The sequence below is a fragment of the Podarcis muralis genome, chromosome 2, assembly GCF_964188315.1.
Source record: "Podarcis muralis chromosome 2, rPodMur119.hap1.1, whole genome shotgun sequence".
Taxonomy (NCBI): Eukaryota; Metazoa; Chordata; class Lepidosauria; order Squamata; family Lacertidae; genus Podarcis; species Podarcis muralis.
Window position 1 is genome coordinate 105,449,639 of NC_135656.1, and position 17,828 is coordinate 105,467,466.

At 47.3% G+C, this 17,828-nt stretch overlaps 1 protein-coding gene across 2 annotated transcripts in view; it reads right to left on the reverse strand.

The window, feature by feature from the left end:
- PLXNB1 (plexin B1) overlaps positions 1-17,828 on the reverse strand; it is a 138,800-nt gene that overhangs the window by 81,845 nt on the left and 39,127 nt on the right. The window lies entirely within an intron of this gene.

The following is a 17,828-nucleotide window of genomic DNA, read 5'->3' on the forward strand; positions in this document are numbered from 1 at the left end:
ATCAGCACTGCAAACAGCCAACCCTCCGGTAAAAAAAAATTAAAAAATAAAAATTTGCAGAACCAGTGAAATAACGGGAGGGCACCAGATTCATCTCATCAGAAAAATAAACTGCATGGCAACAGCTGTTTACAGATGCAACTACTATGTACATACCCCAAGGGTGCTGAAAGGGTGTTTACAACCTGGAAGAGGATTCCATAGGGCTAGAGAAGAATTATCTCTTATAATCAGGGCCTTCTGTTATGTGTCAAAGGATCATCTCTAAGCAAGGTGCAGCAACAGAGCCAAGAAGTGCAAATTCAATGGAGGAAGCAGTTGTAACAACGAGCACAAGATGATTCCCAGAAAGGAGGGAAGTTTGCGGGTGCTAGTCGTCCGACTCTGCAAAATCAAAAAAATCAGAGCCCAGCAGACAACAGCGCTAGGCCGGTGGAGGGGTGCAAAACCAGCCAGTTCTTAATCCGTTGTTATGGAGACTGCCCATGAAGGCGTGAAAGGTCAAAGTTGCCTTGGTGGCGAGAGCAGAGCCCCAGGCGATACTTTCCCCAGTGAAATCCCAACGCTGGGAGTGCTCTTTGCACCACCACACTCCAATTCCCTGGCAGGACAAGCGTTATCGAAGTGTGACTGGCCACGACTCTCAGGGCCTGCTGGAGGGAAGGAACAGGCTGTCCTCTGGGCCAAAGTCTCCCTTTGTTGCTGCTGCTGCTGCTGTTTTGCTTGACCTTGTGGAGGGGGAGAAAAATTAAATCTTCCAATCTGGAAGCTTTTCAATGCAGTTTCTTGACAGTGGTTGAAAACGGGGCGGGGGGAGTTATTGACAGGGATGTTACTACTCAAGTCTTCTGAGATCTCTGCCAATATCACTTTGAAATCAGTGTCGCTTTTGTTTTGATTTAATTCCCCGGCAAAGGGACAAGAATCTTAAGCATTCTAAAAATCATTCTGGGGCAGCTGTTTTGCCCCTTCTCTATGTCCCCTGTATCGGATCAGACGAAGAAGCAAAATGTTCAAAATGCAATATGTCATGGACGCTTTAGCTGAGATTCCTGCATTGCAGAGGGTTGGAATAATAATAATAATAATAATAATAATAATAATAATAATAATAATAATAATAATAATAATAATAATTTATTATTTGTACCCCGCCCATCTGGCTGGGTTTCCCCAGCCACTCTGGGCGGCTTCCAGCAAAGATGAAAAATAAACTAAAATGTCACATATTAAAAACTTCCCTGAACAGGGCTGCCTTCAGATGTCTTCTGAATGTCAGGTAGTTGTTTATCGCTTTGACATCTGATGGGAGGGCGTTCCACAGGGCGGGCGCCACTACCGAGAAGGCCCTCTGCCTGGTTCCCTGTAACTTGACCTCTCGTAGTGAGGGAACCACCAGAAGGCCCTCGGAGCTGGACCTCAGTGTCCGGGCGGAACGATGGGGGAGGAGACGCTCCTTCAGATATACTGGACCGAGGCCGTTTAGGGCTTTAAAGGTCAGCACCAACACTTTGAACTGTGCTCGGAAACGTACTTGGAGCCATTGTAGGTCTTTCAAGACCGGTGTTATGTGGTCTCGGCGGCTGCTCCCAGTCACCAGTCTAGCTGCCGCATTCTGGATTAGTTGTAGTTTTCGGGTCACCTTCAAAGGTAGCCCCACGTAGAGTGCATTGCGGTAGTCCAAGCGGGAGATAACCAGAGCATGCACCACTCTGGCGAGACAGTCAGCAGGCTGATAGGGTCTCTGCCTACGTACCAGATGGAGCTGGTAAACAGCTGCCCTGGATACAGATTTGACCTGTGCCTCCGTGGACAGCTGTGAGTCCAAAATGACTCCCACGCTGCGCACCTGGTCCTTCAGGGGCACAGTTACCCCATTAAATGACCCTTGGTATCCCTTCCAATTCTGTATTGTGAAATAGCAGTAAGTGACCTATTAGGCTGCCATTTCTGCCGTCTAAAAACTGCCACAGCAATGGTGAAAGCAACAAGAGCTGCTGGAGCTCTGTTTGTTGGAAGAGTTGATCTGCAGTTTGAGCAGAAGCCCAAAGGACTGTCCTTCAGACACAGTTTTCTCAAAGTCTCCCTGTTGTCACAGAACCAGTTCCACCGTCCTTTTGATCCTAGCCAGTTGGAAGACAGGATCCTGCACACCGTATGACGTTAGTTCAATCTGATAATGCCATTCACAGATTCTTAAAAGAGTGTTTAGGAATTCTATGCAAAACGGGCCAAAACTCTGGAAGGTGGGTCTGGAGAGCAGATCGTCCTTCTCTGGGATGTAAAGCCTGTTGCATGTTATCCTCGTGGTACCTTTCTGCCCACGTTTCTCAAAATGTAGTGGTTGGAACGGAAGGATCACCTAGATTTCCTTGTGGGTTGACGTTCCCCTGTCCAGGGTTTGCTCTACCTGGAACACAGGGGTCCGTACAGATACAGGCGCCCGTGTGCGTAACCTTCGTGCCAAGGCAATTGAGCACAATGGCTCTTGTGATTATAACAGCCAGCATTTTGTTAAGCTCCAAAGTCCATCTCTCCATGCTTATTTTAGGTAAGTAAGCAAGACGGCCGGGACACTCGCGCTCACTGATGCTACTTTGGCACGCTGCCCTCGAAGCTCACATACGCCGATTCACATCACACCAGCTCTGGCTGCTGTTTAGGTGGCACAGACAGAGGGGCTTTTGTTCCTGGGGGATAATGGGCACTCAGAATTCCCTCCCTCCTCCCCCCACAAAGCCGCTTCTCTTGCATTCCCAAGCAACTCTGCATTGGGCTGCGGAGATCATCCTTTCGCACTCTCCTCTCCCTTTTTCAGGCTTCTAAGGGATGGGAAAGAGAGCGGGATCGAGGTGCATTTAGTATAACTAGGTCTTTTGTGGGGCTTGGGGCAAGGGTTACGGACCCCCTAACACACCTGCCCTCCAAGTCACTACAGGGCAGGGAATAACTGATGTCCACACAAACACACAAATAAACCATCAGAAGTTTTTCTGCGGACCTAGAAGAGAGTGATTAAAATTGGGTGCATGTGAGAGGCATTAATAGGGTTAACTTAAGAATGTTAAGCCCTGCTGGATAAAGTCCGACAGCATCCTGCTTCCCACAGCAGCAGCCAATCAGACGCCCCTGGGAAGCCCTCCGGAAAGGCTATTGGCCACAACGGCTATGTTCTGCCTCCAAGGTCAGAGCTTCTGAATACCAGGCAGAGTCTTCATGCACCCAGGTCCTGGCTTGTGGGTTTCACACAGATGGGCCACTGGCCTGGTTCTTATGTCCTTATGGGAAGCCTGAAGCACGGCATGGTGGCAATAGTCCCCTCTTTCTGCTGTTCCTCACCAACCAAATTCAGAGGTATACTGAATATGGCAGTTTCATGCAGCTTCCGTGACTAAAAAGCTGTTGGATAGACCCACCCTCATTCAGAAGTGTGTCTGGAAGCCATAATGAATTCCTGCCCATCTGCTACAATGGTTATAGCTGTCAATGAAGGCTTAGAAGTATCACAACACGACCTGAAAGCCAAGGCTGCCAAAAAAAATCTTGCTGTAACACCTGAAGCCTGGTTCTGGTCATTTGAGGCCATTTTTTAATGTGACTGGGATCAGTTAACGCCCCACCCCCCTCTCATTTCGGTCTCAACACCCATACGTGTTCACGGATGTTGATCGCAAGTGGATGTGATCCAGGCAAGACTCAACAACATCTAGAGCAAAAGCAGACACCGCTGACTCAATTTCCTTCCTTCTTAGGAAAAACTACCCTCTAAGCCAGGTGTGGGGAGCCTGGTGTGATAATTGCAACAATCCAATCTGGGTGTTACCAGAGCATGGAGTACAGTGCATGTCTCATGTCTGAAGAGTAGCCTATGTGCATTGATCTTATCACTTACAGGCCCCCATTTGTGCAATCGTTCAGAGACAAGAGAACAATTATCCAGATTGCACCTACACATGTGTGCCCCTGTTGGAGCATAGGATACAGTGAGTGTCTGATGGGCGCATGGGAGGAAGCACTAGGAGGAGCCAGTGATAGACAGGCTAGTGCAATCCCAGCTCTGCTTCATACATGGGAACTTACATACCTGAAGAATAGAGTGGCCTTTGAATGGTGCAAGACAGCCGTTCAACACCTTTGCAGGGGTCTGCTTTGCCGGTACCTTTCTTGCAGGGAACATGCTGGCGTCGGCAAAGAATTTAGGGTGACGCGGGAGAGTTCCCCCGCACAGGATGCTGAGCCAAGGGGGGCAAAAGAGGAGAATTGAGAAGATCCATTTGGGGTCGCTCAATTCTGGCACAATATTGTGGAAGATTACCAAAATCTGCCCCGATGGCGTAGCATCACCCAGCTGGATTGAACGCTCCGCTCATCACCTGTTGAGCAGGTGTGGATAAATCCCGCTTCTTTGGAAGGCACAGCCAGTGCAGAACTGAACCCCACCTTTCAGCTGACATCACCTGCCAATCACACCAGCTGATTGACAGGGTGGGCATAGTTTGGGGGAATAGCCTTGTGGGCCACATGGGACTCCCTGGAGGGCCAAGAGTGGCCACCCACCCACCTTTCCCTGACTCCCCACCCTGCCTTCAAATGTCATATAGACTGGGATTATAATCCGAGGATTAACAATCCTGGGGTAACAAATCCTGTTCTGCCTCCAGACAGAGGCAGTAATGTTTCTGAACACCAGTTGCTGGAAACCACAGGAGCTCTTGCACCCAGGTCCTCCTTTGGGGCCTCTATTGGGCACCTAGTTGGCCACAGTGAGAACAGAATTCTGGATGCGCTGGGCAACTGGTCTGATCCAGCTGCCTCTTCCAATGTTAAGTTGACTGTACAAACGGAGGGGGAAATTACACGTTACATGAAATGCTTAAAATGGAACCCTGCTGTTGTTTTAATGAAAAGCAGTCACTCCCCGTGCCAGGATTCCAGCTGCATAATTGCCCTTTTAAAACACACACATCTGGAACCTGGGTAGAGGAACAGATTGGGGGTGATTTTTACTTTTAAGATGGCCACCAGGCGCTCTTCCCAGCGCCTCCCCGGCAACACACAGAGCACTCCTTCGCTCAAAATAGCAACCTCTGGAGAGACTACTTTTCATTTGAAAGAAATACCTGCCTGGGTTTTGTTATGTACATTTGTGCATAAAGTGCAGAAACTAAAATTAAAATCTGTGTGTGTGCGCGCACGCGTGTGTATATATATATATATACACATCGGTACCTTGGGTTACATACACTTCAGGTTACATACGCTTCAGGTTACAGACTCCGCTAACTCAGAAATAGTACCTCAGGTTAAGAACTTTGCTTCAGGATGAGAACAGAAATTGTGCTCCGGCGGCATGGCAGCAGCAGGAGGCCCCATTAGCCAAAGTGGTGCTTCAGGTTAAGAACAGTTTCAGGTTCAGAACGGACCTTCCAGAACGAATTAAGTACATAACCCGAGGTACCACTGCGCACACACACACACACACACACACACACCAGCTCTGGACAAATGTTTAACATCTGTACCTGAGGTTTCGAAGGTAATTTACAATCTAAACATTCAGTTTAGATTCATCTTCAAAAGCCTTGCTAACAAATGTTAAAGGCAGTAATGGCAAGCACAGCTTCCCCAACCCATCTTTTTTTTATTACAGTATTACACTCTGTTTTTCTAAAACCCTTGACTCCACCAGCACCCATAAACGTGGATCACAATATTACAATAGGGTTAATTATTAGCAATTATTTCAAAGTAGCATTAAACAAGCCTAGGCACATGGGGAGCAGGAGCAGCGTGCCATACCTTTAAAAAAAGCAATTGCCTTTTATAATTTCGCAGCAGTTATGGGTGCCCGTGAAGGCTGAACAGAACCACTTTGCAAATGTTTACACAACCAACAGAAGACAAAAGGGAAATAAAAGCTACCACCAGCATTTGGCAGAATGGAAGAAGATCCTTAAATGTTTTGCTTTGGCAGAGGGCAAAACAGAACAAAATTGAAGGAATGACATGTGGGTTGCCAAGAAGGAAATACAAGATGAGAAGACAAACAGACAAAGACCAGGAAGGAAAATGGAGAAAAGAGGATTGGGGGGGGGGGGGGACATACAGCCCCAAAGGTCACAAACGCCAGCGCTCATTCCCACAGGAAGCTGGATTTTTTTCCATGAGCTCTGCAGAATCTATCGCAGCAAAAGACACTGGACAAAAAGACAATAGCTGCGCTTAAAGTGAATGAGACCATCTGATGGGTCTAAAAAAACAGCGGATCATGTGGAAATGCTTTTTCTAGACCAGACCACTTGATACTTCAGGTGAGGGCGATATGATTTCAGTGTTCTCTGTGTACAGAAAACTAGATCTTAGGAGGAGGTTACTGGCTTTCACCACAATAGACAAGTTTTGTGTGTGGCTCAAGTATTATTATTTTTTTATCTTTACAGGAAAGCACTGCAGCATTTAACTCTCTCATCCACCTGTCATCCAAGATGGTATATAGTCCAGGAACGTGTTACCATGTGCTTTGCTATTGAAAAGGCCTTTAGGTCATCTTTAAGGGGAAATCCCTCCAATAAAACTCCCCTATTATGTGACACTTACAATGCAGTCCTACATGCAGGAAGGCCCACTGAGTTCAATGGGGTTTACTCCCAAGTAAGTGCATACAGTACAGTATAGAACTGCAGCTTTAGTGGGTTTAGTGCAACTGCATGGCAGGTGAGCAGAACACAGGCTGCCTAACTCAAATGCAACGTAAGAAATAAAAATCAATAAAATACAATTGGAAGTCAATATGAACATTTAATGCAATGTTATGTGCTATCTCCTGTCTTCAGCCACAAATCCACAGACCAGCTGCAGGCCGCCTGAATGAAGTTCATGGACTCCTGGTGTTCTGCAAACCAGAGTCTGTATACCCCATGGTACAATCCTTAGTATTTGGATGGAAAACCCATGAAAGGCACATTGTCATCAGCTTTCTGTACATGGGATCTTCTATATCAGGCATAGGCAAACTCGGCCCTCTAGATGTTTTGGGACTACAACTCCCATCATCCCTGACCACTGGTCCTGTTAGCTAGGGTTGATGGGAGTTGTAGTCCCAAAACATCTGGAGGACCGAGTTTGCCTACGCCTGTTCTATATTTTGGTGACCTCTTTTGCTTCATTCATATAGACAGTTGCTTCTCCCAATAATATCTGCACAGCTGGACTGGTCTGGTATTGGGCAAGAACTCAACACTGCAGCTCCTACAACAAACCCTTGCACGTTGATATGCCTAGACGACACCTTCCCACGCCTGCCTTTGGGTGATGTAGCGCCATGTTGTTAACGCTTCACTGCTTACAAGAAGCATCAAGTTCAATTTACAACCGAGGAGATTAAGATCAGGTATCAGGAAGTACCATAAGAATGCAGGGGGAAGTAGCGGGGAGGCATTTAGCTTGCATTCTCCAGGCACGTCCCACAGATTATTAGGAGCACAATGACAAGCATAAGGGTTTTTCATTTTAAAAGCTGAGCTTGGGGATCTGGGCGGCTTAAAACCACTGATCTTCAGTTGGCAGGTCGGGCCGGCCCTCGACTGGGTCACGATCTGGTCTAAGATGGGTTGCAACAGCAGCACTCGCACCGTACCTTCCAACATTTCTCTGATGAAAACAGGGACAGCCTATCCCATAATAACAATTGTGTTATTTATATCCTGCCCCAGCCACTCTGGGCAGCTTTCATCTTATATAAAAAGATAATAAATCATGAAAACACTTCCCTATACAGGGCTGCCTTCAGATGCCTTCTAAAGGTTGCATAGTTACTTATCTCTTAGGCTCGGGGGCCGCATAACTACATACCCTCCAACATTATTCCAATGAAAATAAGGATGTCCTAAGGGAAAGCGGGACATTCCGGGATCAAATCAGAAACTGGGACTGACCCTGAAAAATATGGACAGTTGGAGGGTCTGCTCTCCTCATCTGTGATTCCCAGCATTCAGACATTCTCATTCACGCTTTGCATTTTTGCAGAATGCAAAAATTTCCAACTGCTCCTAAGTGTGGACTGTCTATGAGGCTTCTCTCGCGCACTAGAAATTAACATCCGAGGCTGCCTTCGGGCGAGTCAGCCTATAGGCCCGCCTAGCTCTGCAGAGATTACTGGCACCGCTCTTCTTCTACCTGGAAATGCCAACTGTTGAATTCGGTCATTTACCCTCGCTAGATTCAATGTGCTGCCATCTGCCTTATTGCAGGGCAGATTTGAAGGTAAACCATATGCGGAATGAGTCTGCCCCTGCGGCTTGATGGAAGAAGAAACTGTCTCTCATGCCTTGTTACGCTGCCGTTTTTACGGGGATATACTCTCGGTATTTATTACCCCTGCTATGCAAAAATCTCCAAATGAATCCGAACTTCAACATCTAAAATCCCTGGTAGAGGACAAGGATCCTGAGATCATGTTAAGGGTAGGCAAATTCTGTGCAACTGCCATAAAACTTAGGGAACAAGCTGTGCTATCATTATGATTACGGTTTTAAATGATAATTTTAGGTTATATGCTAGTGACTGAGTTTTAATCTATATATTTTTAAACTGTTGCTATATCTGTATTGTGCCTGTTATAAAAGGTAAAGGTCCAGTAGGCCCAGTAGGTCCAGTTGTGGCCGACTCTGGGGTTGCGGTGCTCATCTCGCTATATTGGCCGAGGGAGCCAGCATACAGCTTCCGGGTCATGTGGCCAGCATGACTAAGCCGCTTTTGGCGAACCAGAGCAGCGCATGGAAACGCCGTTTACCTTCCCGCCAGAGTGGTACCTATTTATCTACTTGCACTTTGACGTGCTTTCGACCTGCTAGGTTGGCAGGAGCAGGGACCGAGCCATGGGAGCTCACCCTGTTGCGGGGATTCGAACCGCCGACCTTCTGATCTGCAAGTCCTAGGCTCTGTGGTTTAGCCCACAGCGCCACCCATGTCCCTTGAGATCATGTTAAGGGTAGCCAAATTCTGTGCAATTGCCATAAAACTTAGGGAACAAGCTGTGCTATCATAATGATTACGGTTTTAAATGATAATTTTAGTTTATATGCTAGTGACAAAGTTTTAATTTATATATATTTTTAACTGTTGCTATATCTGTATTGTCCCTGTTATACCGAATTGCAAATTCAAATGCATCCCTATCATGTTTTTTAAGACTTCCAACTGTTGAATCGGGAGTTTCTGCTTGCAAAACACGCAGTCTACCTTGTCCCAGCCAGCCTTCTACTGGGATCCCTAGCTTGCCCTCTCCCTACAATGTCTCCCCAGGAGCCTCAAGCCCAGGAAGTCAGCTTCTTCTCCACCCACACGCCACCCTAGGTCTACTAGGCTCTTTTCTATGGGGGCCAGGAAGCAGCATCCCATCGCCCTGCATGGCTCCCTGCCCAATCCCAATGGGAGCACAAACCTGGAAAATAAGGAGATGCACATGCGCTACCGTGTGGGTTGCAAGAGAAGGAAACAGGCAAAAACACCAGGCCCTGCTTGGCTTTTAAGCGTGCTGTTTTCGTGTATCCTTTTCTACATTCCATAGGTGCTGTGAGAGCTGCTATGTGAAAAGTGGACTACGGGTCGTCTCCAAGGCTGCCATTCTGCATGCGCAACAGAATTTCCCTCTCCCCTTCCCTCCAGCACATAGCTGTCAACTGTCCCTTATTTGGCGGGAAACTCCCTTATCCCAGTGCTGTGTCCCGCTGCTGTCCCTTACTGATGATGTCCCAGGTTTCAAAGGAAGCAGCTCCTCTCCCTGCCGGCCAGGGAGGAGGGAGGCTCCAACTGTGTTGCTTGGCTGCGTTGCTCACCCAATAAGGAGTCTAAGAACGACTGGGGGGTGGAGCTTGCATGCCTTGTGCCAATCAAATCGGCCGCATTGCCTGGGGACTCGCCTTTGCTCAGCGCTTCCCAGCGGAGAGGTGACGGTGGTTTTCCTTGCTGCATCCCATTTGCCGGGTTGCTGCGCTGTGGGAACCACCGCTTGAGGCTTCGTTTGGCTTCTGGCTGGGCTTTCTGCCTTTGGCTCAGAAGTTGAACATACCTGTGCTCTGAAAATCCCTTATTTTGGCTGCTGATCCCTTATTTTTGAGGCTGCTGGTCCCTTATTTTCAAATCTGTAAATTGACAGCTATGCTCCAGCAGCATCACACAGAGGTTTGGGGACCACCCTTCCCCCCGGAGCAGAATTTGGAGTTGCACGGGGAGAAGAAGAGGCACTCCCGCTGCAAAAGCGTGACATCGCTCATGCAGCTATAAACCCTAGTAAACGAAGCAAAGAAATAAATTGCGTCATTTGAACACATCAGGAAATCCAGCTTTTCTTGGCAAACCTTTTAAGCACACTGAGTTGCACATCCTTGGCTAGAACCTCCCTGCTTCCCTCTGCCCCAACTGCTTCTGAAAAATAGGATATACACGCGCCATTCCTCCCTTCCTGCTTTCTGTAGCAGCAAAAAAACAACAACACAAAAAACCCTGCCTGCTCTGCACTGATGCTCTGCGTAACTTCCTAGTACTGCTTTGAGTAATCCCAGCTTCATAATCCTTAGCAGAAGGGAGAAGGATAATTTGCATATGCATCTGCAGATTTTGTTGGAATTGGCTAAAATACGGTATACTAGTACAGCCATTGCACGTCGCTCCCGAGCCTCTCCTCTCCCACCTACTCACAGAGATCCCCTTTTTAGAAAAACACAAATCAGGGTTTCCAGCAGTTTCTTGATTCTCCATCAGGAAGGTGTCACAGTACTGTATATATTGTTTAATATACCTCCCCAAGGAAATTTCCTACTCCTTGCTGTTGAAATAACACTCCCAGGTCCAGCGTATTTAATCTGGAGTGCAGCAGAAGGCAATACAGAATTAATTGCTTCTGCAAGAGAAGCCTCCATCTCCTGTTCCGTGGGAACTGCGAAAGAAACCTGTGACTTTTTAGGAGTTTTTTGTTTTTTTAATGAAATGCATGCTGATTGGTATTGAACTGCCCACCTCTGCTGTGGGTATGGGTCTTTGAGCTCCTCCAAAGGCAAAAAGTAAGCGAGATCGCACATTTTTGAATTCTCCACCCACCCAGTGGCAAATTTTAATCTCATATCTGCACTCAAGAGATTGATTTCAATCCTCTTTTATTATCCACCTCGATAGCAATTCCTTGCTCCCTCCTGGATGCGTCAAGTGATGGTGGATAATGCCTTCTGCTTCCAGGCTAGATTTCACATTATTAGTTAATAATCCCGATGGAGTTTTGTAAACAAAAGCGGGGGTTGCCCAGCCACTAATAAATGCTGCTTTCTCTAGTGTGCAGCCAACAAACCTGTTTCAGGAGAACCCCTAAACAGAGATTTTTTAAAAGGATTTATAAAACCGTCTCCATTCCTGAGGCTGAAAGTGGTGGGGAGGTTGTGGGTGTGTTTTATCCAGTGCTATCACACTATATATCACACTATATAGTGGGACGCGGGTGGCGCTGTGGGTAAATGCCTCAGCGCCTAGGGCTTGCCGATCGAAAGGTCGGCGGTTCGAATCCCCGCGGCGGGGTGCGCTCCCGCTGCTCGGTCCCAGCGCCTGCCAACCTAGCAGTTCGAAAGCACCCTCGGGTGCAAGTAGATAAATAGGGACCACTTACTGGCGGGAAGGTAAACGGCGTTCCGTGTGCTGCGCTGGCTCGCCAGATGCAGCTTTGTCACGCTGGCCACGTGACCCGGAAGTGTCTGCGGACAGCGCTGGCCCCCGGCCTCTTGAGTGAGATGGGCGCACAACCCCAGAGTCTGTCAAGACTGGCTCGTACGGGCAGGGGTACCTTTACCTTTACCTTTTATCACAGAGTATGGCATAGCCAAAGGAGACTGAGCCATTCCTAGCCATGGCATGACTTCAGGGCCGGCTCTAACGTTAGGCAGGGTGAGGCGACTGCCGATTTTCACTTAGCTGCTGGCTTTTCAACTACCTGCTCTTATTTGTTGTTTTATGATTGTTCTGCATTTCTGCATCTTGCCGTCCTGTGCATGTTTACATTAAATAACTAACAGGGACTGCAAATAAAACATTGTCAGGGACGGAAGAAGCACCGCTCTCTTCGCACACTCCCATCCATCTGACGGGCCCCAGCTGCTGCTTGCTCTGCTCCTAATGCCCAAATGTGCAGCCATCTATTTAAATGGCAGATTTCACCCACTTGGAAAACAACTCGTGAGATGAGTAACTATTTCCCATTTATAATCCTGAAGAGCTATTAATAGCAGGCAAATAAAGTGCTTCCTGCCAGTTTGGTGCCTACCCATTATACGTCTGAGAGATGTCGGAGCGACGCATATCTTTTTTAATGCTCAGCGGAGCAAATATTTATTATAATCGCTAATTATAGAAAAGGCAGAAGAAAGCAACAGAGGTATGGCACTGCGGATGCTCCAGATGGTTTGAACTAGGAGATAATAAAAGAATCACATAGAGGAATATTGCAGGGGCGGCTTTATTTTTATTTTTATAAAAAGAAAGACACCTTTTGGATTTGTATGTCATTTGGATACCATGATCCCCCATACGGGCTTTTAAAATATTTGCATGGATTTTTAACCGTCTTAATAACCAGTCCTGAGAAAGACCTCTGTGTGGTTAAACAACCCGATCATACACAACGAAAATTACCTGGAGGGGAGAAAAGTTTTTTTTACTGCGTCGATACTTGCTCTGCTATGTATATGTGCATGTTTTTACAGGAACTTGGAATCAATTGTGTTGGTTTCGCCGAGTGAAACAGACGGCTGCTCCAAGCCAAGTGATGTGCTGTGGGGTGTGGGAGCTATGATAATCCAAGGCGATCCATCACTTGCCTACATGAAGGAAGCCGAAATTCTGCAGCCAGGCCCATGATTCTATCATGAACTATGAGCTATCTATCATTTATCATGAGTGCCATTGATTGTCGGTAAGAGCAGTTTGACAATGGAGCCAAATCACCTAGCAGGGTGGTGGGTACACCATTGCTGGAAGGTCTCTCAAGCAGACGCTGGACAGATCCCTCTTGAAGATGCTCTGGCTTTCCTGTATCAAAATGGCCAACAACGATGCGCAACCTCATACCAAGAGGCCAAATATGGGCTCTCCGGGCCTCTCTGTCTAACCCTCTTGACCACCCACCCTACCCACAAAGCCATGCCCCCTCACTGGTCTTGCTCCACAGCCTCCTCCAGTTCTTTTGCCTCCTGAGAAGGTGCAGCAGAAAAGGGCCTACGGTTGGTATCCATCTCCCATCCAGCAACAGTCCTGCCACCACTGCCTGTCTCCTAGGCCCCGATTTACCTGCACCATCCATCACCAACACGTTTGTGAAACCATGCTAAATTAGGAGCAGGCTGGGGCTATGGGCCTCTGGGGCTGTTCTCCAGCTCAGCGGCTTGAGGTGCGGCACTGCAGGAAATGCTCTGTTGAGTACGCAAAGGCGAAGGACCAGGCTCCTGGAAGATACACCAGGCCTGGCTGATCCAAAAGCTGCTGACATGGCACAGCCTTTCTGTTCCTTTCTGCTCCTCTAGTAGGATTGAGACGATACTGTGGACAGAAGCTCACGAGACTATGGCCACATACACACCACACATTTAAAGCACTATCATAGCTTCCCCAAAAGAATCATGGGAGCTGTAGTTTGTCAAGGGTGCTGAGAGTTGTTGTCATTCTTGTTTAGTCATTTAGTCGTGTCCGACTCTTCGTGACCCCTGGACCAGAGCACGCCAGGCACTTCTGTCTTCCACTGCCTCCCGCAGTTTGGTCAAACTCATGCTGGTAGCTTCGAGAACACTGTCCAGCCATCTCGTCCTCTGTCGTCCCCTTCTCCTTGCGCCCTCAATCTTTCCCAACATTAGGGTCTTTTTGAGGGAGTCTTCTCTTCTCATGAGGTGGCCAAAGTATTGGAGCCTCAGCTTCAGGATCTGTCCTTCCAGTGAGCACTCAGGGCTGATTTCCTTCAGAATGGATAGCTACTATCATAGCTTCCCCCAAAGAATCATGGGAGCTGTAGTTTGTCAAGGGTGCTGAGAGTTGTCTGGAGACTTCTATCCCCCTCACAGAGCAACCATTCCTAGGATGGTTTAACCATCAGTCCCTCTTCCCAGGAACTTCTATCACTTCTTTCGGCGCCCTCAACAAACTACAGCCCCCAGCATTCTCTGGAGGAAGTCCTGACTCTTTTAAAGTCTTGGCCTCAAGTGGTGAAGTCCCTGTGGTTTGAGCTCTGGAGACTCCTCTATCCCAGCCTGACAATGGGATGGGTAAGGGACAGCTGGGAACTGGGAAGGCAAGTCCTTAACTGTGACCCAAACATGCATGTCACGGGGTAGAAGCCTAGCTCAGTGGCAGGGACACATGCTCTGTGTTCAGAAGATCCCTGGTTCAATCCAGTTAAAATAGCCTGGAAGAAAGTAATGGGAAGGACCTCTGCCTGACATGATGTACCGTATTTTTTGCTCTATAAGACTCACTTTTTCCCTCCTGAAAAGTAAGGGGAAATGTGTGTGCGTCTTATGGAGCGAATGCAGGCTGCGCAGCTATCACAGAAGCCAGAACAGCAAGAGGGATTGCTGCTTTCACTGCGCAGCGATCTCTCTTGCTGTTCTGGCTTCTGAGATTCAGAATTTTTTTTCTTGTTTTCCTCCTCCAAAAACTAGGTGCGTCTTGTGGTCTGGTGCGTCTTATAGAGCGAAAAATACGGTAGATCTGCTGCCAGTCAGAGTAGACAATACTGGTCTAGATGGACAAAGGTGCAAGATGTCTGGTATAATGAACCATCCTACGAAAAAGAGGACTTCTTTTTCTCTCCCCACTCTGTCCAGTTTCTCTACTTGCCCAGGTATGGCACTCAAGCTACCACCTGCTTGGTGGTCTCTGAAACAGCCGGTGCTCCTGTATCCCGCCGCCCACTCTCGGGATAAGCTGAAAATAAACAAAACACAGCGGGATTGTGCTGCATGATGTAGGCGACTAGTTCATAGCTGTTCATAGATTCAAGTAAGCTGCTCCCGAGATGTGTGTGTAATTTAGCTATTGTTTAAACAGCTTTCATAACAGACAAAGCCTTAAATTATTTCTCCCCCCCCCCACCTCCACACACACACACACACACACACACACCCCTCAGGCTACTCAGAAGCTACTCAGCCAAGTTTTTACAAGATACTTTCCAAAAAGAAAAATAGCCAAGCCCCGTTCAGTGGCTAAATATAGAGAAGAGTCTATTTTTTTCATGAAGAGTGTGATTCATGACCCAGCGACGCTTAAAGCCCAAACTACGCAAAACAGCAGGTCTCAAGGTAGTGAGCTGCTGCTGAACTGACCTACCAGATGGCGTGAGAGGGGATAGATCACATGACAGAGGAAGCCCCTATACTTAAGAAGCAAAATAGCCAGGCCAAAGAAAAAACTATGGGCGGGTGAAGGATTCTAACACAGACTTCCCCACAACAAACTGTCCTTTCTCTTTAATCAATATATAGTAGTACCTTGGTTCCCGAATGCCTTGCGAGTCTAACGTTTTGGTTCCCAAACACCGCAAACCCGGAAGTGAATGTTCCGTTTTGTGAACTTTTTTGGAACCCGAATGTCCAAGATGGCTTCATATTGGCTGCAGGAGTATCCCTCACTCACTGCCAGTATATGACCAGTTGCATCATCCTGAGGAACACCCTGGGATTCCCTGATACAGCCTGCACTACAGTTGACAAGGGTGAGGGAAGACCCCAAGCATCATCATTGCTCAGAATCTAGTCAGGGTAGCCTATGAGCCAGTTTAGTATAACGGTTAAGAGACCAGGGTATAAAATCCCCCCTCAGCCATGAAGCTCACTGGGTAAATTCAGGCCAATCCCGCCCACCCAACACTTAGCACCTAAGCTACCTCAAAGGGTTGTTGGGAGGATAGAAAGAGGTGGGGAGAACCACATACGTCAGCGATGGCCAAACTTGGCCCTCCACCTGTTTTGGGACTACAATTTGCAATCTGCAAACGCCATCTTGGTAGTCAAGATAACCCCACAATTAATGGGCAGTTATTGCAGCAGTGAGCTCATATATGTTTATATTCACTTGCTTTGATATTAAGCTAATTGGCTTTCTTTGATGTTGTCCTTATCTGTGGGCTTGGGGTGCTGGGCTCTGAGCCCAGAAAGAGGAGCTATCTGTAAGATTTGGGTCAGGCATAGGCAAACTCCGGTCCTCCAGATGTTTGGGACTACAATTCCCATCATCCCTGACCACTGGTCCTGTTAGCTAGGGATGATGGGAGTTGTAGTCCCAGAACAGCTGGGAGGGCCAAGTTTGGCCATCACTGACATACGTCATCTTGTGTGCCTTAGGATATAATGGCAACATAAATAAAACCCCAAAGTCTGGGCAAAATCTGGACAAATGGGAACGGATGGAAGGAGGGGATTGTTGGTTTGTTCCTGTTCTTGTTTCTATTATGTATTTTGTGTTTATTTTATTTAATTTTTTTATTCTGTGAGCCACCCTGAGATCTACAGATGAAGGGTAGTACACAAATTTTAACAATAACAATAGGCCTATCCTTCATTTACAAACCAGGATGCCTGCCCTTTGTTCTGGGAGCCAACTAAGAACAATGTGAGTGTCTATTTGAGTGGCATGTGTCACAGACAAACTGTGCCACTGATACAGTTGGGAAACTTTGGACAGCAGAGGCCTACATGAGCCAACAACCTGACTTAGGAAAAGACAGCTAATAACCTTTCCTGTATTCTCTTTCTGGTCCGTAGAAACACACCGCCAACCAGTACTTTTTGTCAGACATTTCCATATGTTTTTCCACAGCCTTCCATCACGAGGGAGAGAAATGGATGTACAGTGGTGCCTCGGGTTAAGTACTTAATTCGTTCCAGAGGTCTGTTCTTAACCTGAAACTGTTCTTAACCTGAGGTACCACTTTAGCTAATGGGGCCTCCTGCTGCTGCTATGCCACCAGAGCACGATTTCTGTTCTCATCCTGAAGCACTATTTCTGGGTTAGGAGAGTCTGTAACTGAAGCGTATGTAACCTGAAGCGTATGTATCCTGAGGTACCAGTGTAAATCAAGAGTCTGAAGACCTAGGTGCCAATGGTGAAAGGGCAGGATTCGCGGTGCCCATCTCAGTGGCAGCCGCTCAAGACCTCTGGATCCTCAGCTATAACAAGCACACAATAACAGCCATAATGAAACCACAGAAAGCTCCCGGCCAGACAGTGCTGTTATGCGAGAGGGATATAAATTGACAGGAAAACGACAGTGATCAATTGTCTAGTGACATACTGGGAGGAGGCTCTGGCTGGAGCTGGCAGCCGTCCAGTAGTATTCAACATTTTAATTAGATATTTGAAGGGCTGTGTGGTAAATACACTAGCTGGATTCATGAATGGTTTGAAACTGAGGAGGGAGATGGTAAAGACTGTGGACAGGGATCATAAAATAAAAAATAAAAGAAGGCCTGACCTCAATAACATGGAGAAGCAGGCTGAATTTCTGGCCTGGTGCCACACAAAAGCTTATACTCAGCAGGCTTCAGAGAAGCCTTTCTAGTGCATTAAAAAAAAAAAACTTTTAATGGATTTGAATTCTACCAGTCTTAAAGGATTTAGGCTAGAAAGCACAGAGCATCTGCTTGTCTCTGGGGCAAATCCCCGGCCAACGTGCAAAGTTCAGCTTCAAGCGGGGGGAAACAATATTTCGGGCAGTGTGGGTTAGGAGAAATTGGAGAAGTGGAACTTAATTGAACCCATGGCCATGTACCTTTTTCTTGGCCAATCTTGTAACCAGCCAG